This window comes from Rhyacophila brunnea, unplaced genomic scaffold (genome assembly GCF_057557595.1).
Source record: "Rhyacophila brunnea isolate RB1 unplaced genomic scaffold, BYU_Rbru_1.0 scaffold_5, whole genome shotgun sequence".
Taxonomy (NCBI): domain Eukaryota; kingdom Metazoa; phylum Arthropoda; class Insecta; order Trichoptera; family Rhyacophilidae; genus Rhyacophila; species Rhyacophila brunnea.
In genome coordinates, this window is record NW_028233170.1 from 23,179,921 (window position 1) to 23,190,122 (window position 10,202).

The 10,202-nt window shown below is 30.5% G+C and overlaps 1 protein-coding gene across 1 annotated transcript in view; it reads right to left on the reverse strand.

Moving 5' to 3' along the window:
* Positions 1–9,420, reverse strand: part of LOC147066184 (uncharacterized) — a 55,899-nt gene extending 46,479 nt beyond the window's left edge. Inside the window, exon 1 of the mRNA XM_085955864.1 lies at positions 9,372–9,420. The gene's annotated coding sequence lies outside the window, so the exon portion shown is untranslated. The remainder of the gene's footprint in view (positions 1–9,371) is intronic.
* Positions 9,421–10,202: the final 782 nt, after the last annotated feature.

The following is a 10,202-nucleotide window of genomic DNA, read 5'->3' on the forward strand; positions in this document are numbered from 1 at the left end:
TATGTTCGAGTGAAACTTATAATAACATATAAACTTCAAACTGAGACGAGAATAGTTTAAAAAAAATAGACAACAAAAACATTCAATATGTAACATTCAAACACAAAAACAAAATTGAATAGGTCATTATAACCAGTAGTAAAGCGTATTAATGGTTTTAAATTAATGCGGTTTCCGAGTAACTAGGTATTATTGTTGGATAGTCCTAGGGTGAGGGAGACAAATCATTCCATGTGATTATATGAATTTTATGCTTAAGAGTAAGCGTAAGGCTTATTTCTGCAGTGATGATAATGGTGTTACAACCGTAATAGCTATCGACTTAAAAACATCTGATAAGTAAATTCTGACACAATTTAATATATAAGTATATATATATATATTCCAACGTATGCACATAAAATGCTATTTTACAACGTTTTTCTTGGCTCGTATTCTTATTTGTCCCGTGGTTCTTTATCCGGTACAAATCTTGCAATCGACTTTTAACTAACTTCCCGACTAGTTAGACATTTGAAACTTTTAGAATATATCAGAACACAATGCCAATGCATTTTTTAAATACTTTTAGCCATCTTTAAGCAGAATTGGATTAATTTTCAGTTAATTCTATTTTGTATGAAAAGTTATTTCGACACCATTATTGGTTGCTAAGCGGATTGTCCTAGCAACTAAATTACTGATCTATACGTGCGTTACTATGGAAATCAAAATGAAATATCAATATGACATTTCAGTATTCTATGATCGTTTAAGCTAGTCAAGTCAAGTTTATATGATTCAACAGAAAATTTGCTGTATATAAAAAGTTCTTTTTATCTTGTAATTATTTTTTACATATTATTTTATTCAATAAATTTATTGCAGTACAACCCACATAAAATAGTTATATTTTCAAGCAATAGAGATAAAACCCATATTTCAGCCAGACACCGCAGATTTATTTGATTTAAAAGTATTGTTCAAAATATGATATTATGTTAACGTTTAATATCGAAGTTTAATAATATCTTCATAGAAAACAAAGCTCCCCGGCCAGTTTTATGTAGGGCATTCATTTATTAATAATCATCGTTGTCCAGATAAACTGGGTTGGATAATTGGTTACCTCACCCCACATCACACCGAGGCGACGGCGTCCTACCGCATCCCAGCATCAGGTGGCACGTGTTACAGATTCACGGCCTGACCCAGTCATCTCCAAGACCTGATATGTTTTTATCTCACGATTTGTTCATTTAACAACACGCTGATGCTTCTCATAAAAGTGTGTTCGTATTAGATTTACAACAATGGACGGAGATTATTACAGACGATGTTTTGTTTTCTATTGGCGTGTATCCGTTTATTTGATTTATAGGTAATAAAGACAACCATCGTCAGCTAACACCATTGTGTGCGCTTACTGTATTTTTATATTTTTTAAATATATATTTTGGCGTTCCTTTCAATGTTAATTAATGATTGAATTCACCTTGAGCAAATTAAATGTCTCAGTGTACCAACATAGTTATTACAATAATTGCTATAATATCACGATTCACATCAATGGATATGAGGTGCATATACTATAAATAAGTGTCAAATCCAGTGGCGTTTCCATGTAGATATAATATAATTTATTTGTCCTATAATTTGATTTATAGAAACGTAGAAACTAACAAATGATAATCGTTCAAATATACGACCTCGCATAAGCACAAAATGAATGAAAATTTAGCAATTATTGACTAGAGACTATATTATAATATATTATTTCCAGGATTAAAAAAAACGGTACTGTTCGGTTATCAGGAATACAGCGGAAAACACTTTTTTTAAAATAGCCGATAAACTGGATTATTTGTTAGGTTAACCTTACCAAACCTAACCTAACCTGACATAACCTAACCTAACCCAACCTAACTTAACCTAAACTAACCCAAACTGACAAATAATCCAGTATATCGGGTATTTTTAAAATGTGTTTTCCGCTGTATTCCTGATAACCGAACAGTACAAAAAAAAAACATTTATTAGTTTACTTTTTGGTTGCTGCATTATTTAGAAACAGATAAACAGAAAAATATACCCGTGAAACTTATTTAATTGGACGTAAGTTCCTATTATTAAACGTAATTTGTAGTGAAACAGAATGGTCATTACACAATAATTAATATTTTATAATTTAATTAGTTGTTTCCAATATGAGAGTAAATAGGCGTAACAATAATGGATATAATACAACATATTTAAGGATTAATATCATTGTAAGGATTATGGCCACAGCCTATATGCACTTATATATCCAATCCGAGACGAATGTAAAAGTCTCACATGCATGGGGTGGGGGTTAGTTGATTAGCTATTTGAAATTCACTCAACAACTTATCAGTTCGTTATTTTACCCAAATATGTATGTAATTTAAAGTGTGATATAATTATATATCATAGTTATGGAATTTTATACCTATGCAAAGTTTCAGGCATTAAGTACCTACTCGAAGTTCAAATTAAACGAATGTTAGTACCCATTTTTATTAACTGCTAAAAATATGTACGGTCCTCACGTAACTGGAAACTTTAAACTCTTGATTATTGAGTGTAGTGTTCATTTATAGCAATAATGTCATTAAAACAATTAAAATAATAAATATATCATACACCCTCATATAATGGGCGGTTTTTCATCGACTATGTCAAATTTATCTGCAATTTGTATAAACTACACTGGAAAAAAAAATTCGAGACAAGAGTTTGAATTACCGTGTTAATAATTAAAATGGGTTTAGAGAGAATATGTTTAGGTGGTTTTGATTACTATACGCCACTGGCCTTAGAAATAATGCGGATTCACAAGTGGGCCAATGATCAGTGTTCACCATTCGCAAATCACATAACCCACCTGCGCGGCTGACTGTACTTGTTAATGAGATAGGTGAGTAGACTCTGTTTACTGGAGTGATTCCTGTGACAACGCTAATTAAATGAGTATTTAAAGTTTAATAAATATTTCATTTTTATGCCGTGTCTACACTGGCAACAAGTTGTTGGCAACTTCATTAAATTTCACGATTTCAATTATCAAAATTTATTTGACCAAAAATTATTTTAATCGAAATTTAATGAGGTTGCCAGCAATATATTGCCAATATGGACACGGTTGCTTAAATCATTTTTGTCAGCATAGTCGATAAATATATGCTTCATAATGTTCCAAATTTATTCAAGAAGAAACAAAAGAACGTCAAAATAAAACAATGCAAATTTGTCCAATATTAATATTTTTGAGGTGCCGATCGATGTACATGCCGTCTTATTATTAGATACTATCTACATCCGACTCTTGACTCCAATAGTTGAAATGCTAATGGCAGAATGCAAAGACATCGTACATAAGTGTTTAAGATGTCTTACGCAACTCTTAACTTGACGTCGCCGAAATCGCTGATTTAGTGGAAGAAGTGATGTGTTTGTTCTTAGCAGAACTTAGGGTAACTTGATGGTGCTATATATACGTTAAAAATATGAATTATATTATAATAGAATTGGTTATTCCCATAAAAATTAAGCATGATTTCAATAATGAACATAATGCCTATTATTTTTTTTGTTTTGTAGTCATGTTAAAAATATAGGTACATAATCACACATACAGTTTGGCTCCTTTCAAAAGATGTTTGCAACAAATGCTTTTCGGCATTTTAACGGTAATTTATATTCAACTGACTTGCAAAATTAAAAATCTAGACCATATAGACGACATGTAATGGAGCGGAATCCTTTATCAGAGCTGTCTATATGTGAGAACGTTTGTTGTGGCAACACATTCGCGAAGAAAGACTTACCTCGGTGGAAATAAACCGGACCGTTACGTTTATGACACTTTTTGCAAGTCCATCGCATTAACCGGTAATGGCGGACCCATTTAACATACCTCATGATGCCATTTATCTCAACTCTGCGTGTTATAATGTGTTTAGTCGTGAGAGAATCATAGACACCCAAAAATATTAAAAAAGTTTTTAAAGATAGTTAGCCGCAGATGAATTGAAAATTGTGTACCCGAAGTTGTAATAGTTGTATAAAATTAGTGAATTAGACATCTATTTAGGATTTGAAATGGTTTAGACTGTAGAAACAATAGTATAGTAAGAACGTATAAGTACATCGGTAAATTACTTTTACGATATCTATATGTAATAACCTATTGAATATTATGTGTTTGACTAACTTCACAAAAGTTCAACACGCTCGCGGTTTTTGACATAATATGAATGATTTTGACGTATCGTGTAAATCAATCGAGGTCGTTCATTGATCTGAGATAGTAGACAACGGTGTGCAGTCAATGAGGTTTTACATCGCCATTGCGCACCTATCTTCACAGTAGTAAAGTTAAATATGGGCTCTGTACGATTTCTACTAATATCGGCATCTCCATAAGCAGCAGTGACAACATTTTAAGCCCCTTGGAAGCTACGATGGTTACTATATAAAAAAATTGCTTGATAAGACGTAAGCGCACAAGTAATACGACGTATGTACTGCGAAGACCGTAGGCATAATAATATTAATAAAAATTCTAGTCTTCAATATTACTCGTGAAACGCAAAAGACATCAACGGCCGGGTAAGCGACAGGAGCGTAGAAGAATATTTTAGAAAAAGAAAAAAACTAGTTAAGTAATTAGAAAAAAACTTTATGTCTCTAATAGATTCGTCATAAGATTTAAAAGGGGACCTCGAAACAGATCAAACCAGTTACACAATTAATAAATTATACCAATATCTTAACCAAAGCGCATAACCAAATCCCTGCAACATCAAAAAAGCCGTTACATAACAATTTATTCAAATACCTTAAAATAATTTACGTCTTTGTACACAAAAATATGCCACTAATATTATTATGTATCATCACTATCATCGTCAACAACTATTTTTAGTAAACACATGTGATTTTATGGTTTTTATTTATTTTTTATCATTACTGACATGCTACTAACATGATTTATATCAAATATTGTCAAAAACGAAATGAATAGACTCTACAACTCACGATTTCCGAGACAAACATCTATCTACTATGCTACCACTCGACTATGGTGCTCATATGATTAATATAACATTATGATGTGATTAATAAATAAAAAAAAATATTTATCCAAACCTTCATAACTGTCATATTTATTCGATACTATTGCAAATCGATAGAACCAGCAACAACAACAAAAAAGGTTACATAGAAACTGTAACCGTAGAGTACTGGACCGCGCCCAATTTATAATATAATACAAACCAATTCAACCACTATAACAGTAGTACTGATAATAATACATAATGCAGGCTTAATAGTAACAGCGTAATGAAAGAAAAAAATAGTAAATAACAACGCTTAGTTAGTAATGTTTATATAGAGTAGTAGTGTAGTGTCGTGTGTATTTTAAAAGATTTATTTTATATTGAACAATATCAGTTAATTTTACCTGAGAAACCTTGAACATTTTTTAAAATATATATATTAATAGATTAAAAAATAAAAATAAAAATCGGGAAATTTTACTCTCACCGAAAATGCAAAAATATTCCACGACTTGTTTATGTCTGTTAAAAAACCGGTTAAAGTTATTCAAATAAAAGTCGATTTTATAGAAGACTTTTCAAGACTGTTTTTTTTTTTTTTTTTTAATTATAAATGATAATTTACTAAATTCTCACGACAGCCTGCGAAATTCTTGAAGATATTGTAAAATTGGGTATTAAACATATGATACCTACTTAAATAAGACAACATTTTATATATATAATAATACAATAATATTGTTATATACATTTTAAAGAATTTATATAAATCTTTTACTTAAATAAAATATTAATTATGTGAATATATTATTATATTAGTAAATTTAAATTTTTAATAGGTTTATTCACATTTATTTCTCGGAATTTGTTCATAAAAGTTATAACATATGAGCATGAAAAATTATAATAATAGTGGTTACCGGAGAGAGAAAAAAATAGCAACGTATTTATCGTTTATAGAGACGGGTTAAGAAAATTAGCTTCTCGAAAATTATACTGTATATAATACATTCGCTAACTATAATAATAATGTTATAATTCATACGCAATCGTAAAATTGTTATCCAACCGACAATTTAGAATTTTTAAACTTTGCGCAAGTTTTTTTTTCGTTTTAAGTTAATTGTCAAAGATCGTGATGTGAATGATACGATAACGAATCACGGGTGGCCTTAACCGATTTACGTCTGAGATGATGATTTATGGATGTAGAATAATTTACATGCAATCAGGCTTTTTCTTCTTCTTCTTCTACAAAAAAAAAAGAAAACGGACATACAACTGAAGACCTAGGACAACCCAGTTATTAATTAACAAGTTCAATCAACCGAGTTTAATTTATAGCTTTAAGTTATGTAATTTTTATTAGACTTGATCATAAAATAGCAATCAGATGAATATGATCGTCGTTATTACAAAGATGCTATATAAGATCACAGATCAAATTCGCTGTATTACAATTTCATTATTGATATACGTTAAGCAGGCCCGTCTCGTTAATATATTGTGCAAAATGTGTATTGCACGTAGGCGGCTGATTTTTTAAAACTGCCACATATCTTCATTTTATCGACATCTTTCACAAATATATCCTCCCAGCCAAAAAAACACTACTATACTACTAATATAGAAAGTGATGTTCAAAACGAAAAAAACTGTCGTAAATATAATATATATTCTACATTTAAAAGGTTTCAAGTAAGTATATTATGACCTAAACTGATTTTTTCTGCGCTCCATGATTACTCATCTACTTATTTCAATTTGAAACTACACTCTATAATAGCCGTAATAGGTACCAATAATAAGAATTCAATATTATATAAGGATATGCTTTAAAACATGCAGTTAAATTGTATTGTTTTGAAATTTGGATGTGTTTTTCAATTTGAAAAAAGGTGGCTGATTCCTTTGTGGCGGGCCTGGCGATAGGTCTTTAAGAAGTACTCCCACATCGTAATCTCATAATAAAACAGTGACGGATGAAATTAAAAATGAAAATTAAAGAAAATCCACAGTATACTAAATTTCACAATGCGATTTGATGCATGCATAAGCTCGGCTTTTATAATAAAAGTTAATCGTCTAAATCGCACCGATAACTCAAGATTCTTTTTCTAGTATTAAACATTCGACAATCTAAATACACCTTATTAAATTTTATTAAAAACATATGTCATATTCTCATGTTTTTAAGACGAATATACAAAAAATATGAGTAGGTATGTATTTATACCAAGCTTGATGACTCTCATCGTTCATAAACAATATTTTCCGTTTCAACCATTAATGGTTGGTTTTAACGTTAAATTCCCATTCCACATGTATTCTCAAATTAGATAGTTTGCCAATTATTAGCCAATAAACTCTTTATTGCAATAAATATTAGCAAAATATGCTAGGACAGACAGTGGTGAATTTTATTGACGCAGACGACGCAATCAATTCGTGGGATTATTTAAAACGGGACCGAGAAACAGTTCAAATCATTCATACACTTATTAAATTCTATTAAAATATTTGTATCACTCAAAAATTGAGTATAAAGTATTATCCAAGCAACAAAATCCTATAACATAACTTCTGAAAAAAAAGTACATGTACACAACAAATAAAACATTAATATTATTATGATTGTGTCGCCACGGATGTGATTTATAGTTTTTAGTTTGGGTTTATCGGGCCTTTACGTTCTCAAATCCGTCACTGAAGATATAGCATTTATTCGATAGTATCATTTTAATTAATCGGTTTCTGTATGTCATTAAGTTATACAGATTTTTTTGTAAACTTTTCGTGATTTTTTAAAAGTTATATTGTATGACACCACGTCATATAAAAAAAACCTACGTATTTTTTGATAGATTTTAACTATAAGTTTTTAGCAATAGACATCTTAAACATTTGTTACACATATTTTTGAATACCTACTTATATGACACTGAAACCGAATTCTTTTAAAGGGTAGTTGCAATAAGTAAAGTACCAGGAATATATATACTTAAGGAGGAATGGGAAGCCTTTCTCCAGTAGTGGATACAAATTCAACAACGTGCATAATCTGTTCTACTGTATTATGAAGGAATTGTGACTTCATTCCATATAAAGATAATGACATCTAGAAAGTGCTACCTGGATGATTTTTCATTTTTTTTCTGTCACGTAGTCTTTTCGAAACGACGCGTCTGTTCAACTGACTACTTATCTGCCGCCGAATATTTTACTTAGCTTTGTATTGACGTTTTTAAAAGCACTCAGCGTCTAATAATAAGATTTCAAGATGAGTGACAAGTGCTTTCTCGATAATCAAATAAACATTTTTTTAAATAACACGATCGTTGGTGTATTTTAAGCGTCCCGGATGCGGCAAGTGCGAACAGTTTAAGCACATACACTCTGCTGTAAGATAACTGTTTTATACGTCTTTCATGTGTAATTCATGCAAAAGTTGTATCGAACAGTGCAAGCGCAATTTTAAGATAAAACACGTCAAATAGCATTCACACGTTTCAGAAGAATTTGTAACTTAACATTATATCATATTAACAGAAACTTTTCTTCTGTAGGTCTCTAACTGTAATAAAAACTAATGTTTATATCGTAAAAGTATGTACGTATTGTAAATATAAGAAACCTTCACTGTAAAATGATAAAACATTTGCACTCAACGATTTGTACATATTTAAAGTAACAATACAGATACATAAAACTGAAAATGGTTCATTTTTTTATTAGTTCAGATTTTCACTAGACTCACGAGTTGAAATATGATAGATAACTACTGCTTTAAAATATACTCTTCGTGTTTTAGAAAAGACGTTGATTTTTATTAAGAATTGATTCTAATTTCTTGTATGTAAATAGATTTTCTTAAAGGAAAACTGAACTAGAACACTTCACGGCACTTTCCACTTTTCTATTCATGTTTTATATGACACGCACAGTTTTCTTTCACGTCAGTGTTTTTATTTAAAAAAAAAAATGAACCATCAGGAGAATCACAAGCTTTGAATAATCGGGAAGATAATAATAAATTATAAAACGGATAAAATATTTAAATTTAATAAAAAATAACACCGAATCCTTAGTAAAAAATCACAGAGAAAAATCAATATTTTAATAAATTATCCACAGGTATTTCCAGCTCATCAATAGGTACATGTACACTTAAACTTCTTTGTTTTTTTTTCAGCGCTTGGATCGGTGTCTAATATTTTTATGCTGAAAATGAAAGCCCGTTTTTCCGTTAGCCGCCCGATATTCGAAGCTTGATTTAACACAAACGTAAATTTGATTAATGGGACGTACCTCTTCTTGTGATGTGGTTGTGGTTTCGTTAACAATGTAGGAATGAACTGCGGCTGTCGATCGAGAGCGGTGTATATAGGCGGTGAATCCCCTCACCGCCTAACCTAGATTGGGGCTTCGCTGGTATTTGCTCATCTGCACCACGCCGCTTGCTCGATGCGCATATTACCGATACGATAGTTGTACGAAAAGCCTATCGCAGTGATCAAAATACAATCGCCTGTATTTCGTTGGTTGCTTGTCCGAATCAGATGTTTATAGAAAATTTACCTACATTTTTGTAATTTTTATTCTTACCAATTTTAAATTGAAAATAAATGCTCTCAATAAAATTGTCAATTTCTGAATTAAGTATTTATAATAACAAAATTACATATTTATAGAATTTTATTTGAAAAATACCAATAATTAATTACATTGTACATTGACTTCTTGTTTTCCCATAAAGCAAATAAAGTATTGTGATGAATTATTAGAAATAACAAACAAATTAGGATAATTCTTGAGTATAACATCACCCACTGAGTCTATTCAGCCGTTCAGTAAATATGACGTCACTCATTACGTACCTATCAAATAAATGATATTTTTATAATTTTTTGACTTATCTACCATATTTTCGTAAAATATAAAATAACACCGATAGTAAGAAGATGTCAGCAATCCTTGTCTAGTTATAAAAGTAACTTATTTTTGTTCAAAACATGTTATATCCCCATGTCTATGAATTATCGTTTTCATTCAACAATTCAAATATTTGTAAAATAATACATACTGTTATACACACTGCAAGTTATGTGTTTTCACGAGTTAAAAATTGAGGCTTCCAAA